The sequence below is a fragment of the Arachis duranensis genome, chromosome 4 (assembly GCF_000817695.3).
Source record: "Arachis duranensis cultivar V14167 chromosome 4, aradu.V14167.gnm2.J7QH, whole genome shotgun sequence".
NCBI lineage: Eukaryota > Viridiplantae > Streptophyta > Magnoliopsida > Fabales > Fabaceae > Arachis > Arachis duranensis.
Genome location: NC_029775.3, coordinates 102,449,590 through 102,450,680, shown reverse-complemented (window position 1 = coordinate 102,450,680; position 1,091 = coordinate 102,449,590).

Genomic DNA, 1,091 nt, shown 5'->3' with positions numbered 1-1,091 from the left:
TTGGTTATGGTTGAATTGTGGGTTGAACCATGTTGATGGTGAGTATGATGTTGTTTGTGTACCATAATGATTTATTGGAATTGGTGTTGTTGAGAATTGGCATGAGGGATAGTATATGATATGTCAATATGTTTGAGTTTGAGCCACTTGGGCGAAGTGGGTTAAAATGATGAGATAGTGATTTCGTAGATTGTGGTAATGTGTCAATGTGTGAGTTGAGGAGGCTTGATGTTGAATTTGATACATTTTGAATTGATTTCAAAGAAAAGGGATGAAATTGACATGTTTTGATTGATTTTGGAAAGAGTTGAAAATGGTTTGTTTTGAAAATGGCATATTGTGGTTTTGTATGAGAATATGGTTTTTGGGCATACTTTGACGGGACATAACTTGGACTACGGATCCCCGTTTTGTACCAAATCTGTTTAGAAATGAAATTGGATCCGGGATGTCCATGCCGTTCGAAGAACGGGTGAAAAACGATTTAAAATGAGGAAGTTATGTCCGTCGGAAGATTGGGGTAAAAATCTGTGAATTCTGCAGCTTTTAACTTGGAAAATTTTTAGCAGAATCACCCCTTGCGCGTGGGCGCACCTGGCGCGTACGCGCCGATCTTCCGAAAAGCGCCATCCACGCGTACGCGTGATGTGCGCGGGCGCGCCGATTGTGCTGCACCCAATGCCCAGCCATTTTCCAGAGAGTTATGCCAGAACTGTGCCGGTGTTGTGCCTGAGGCACGAGGACACCCGCGCGTACGCGAGGTTGACGCGTGCGCGTCGATGGGCAAGTTTGGAATCCACGCGCTAGCGTGCATGACGCTTACGCGTCGATGAGTTTTTGAGGTCACCCACGCGTGAGCGTGGAGTGCGCATACGCGCGACCCTGCTTTCATCCCAAAGTTGATTTTTGAGTTTTAAAAGCCAAATCTCATACTTCTAAGCCTCCGATCTCACCATTTATGTCTTAAATCATTATGGCATGCCTAGCTATTAAAAAGGGGCTAGTGAAGGTGATAACTTGCGAGTGAAGTAAGGGAAATATGAATGATCAATGAGGATCAAGATGATTATGTGAGATGTGGAGGATGGTGG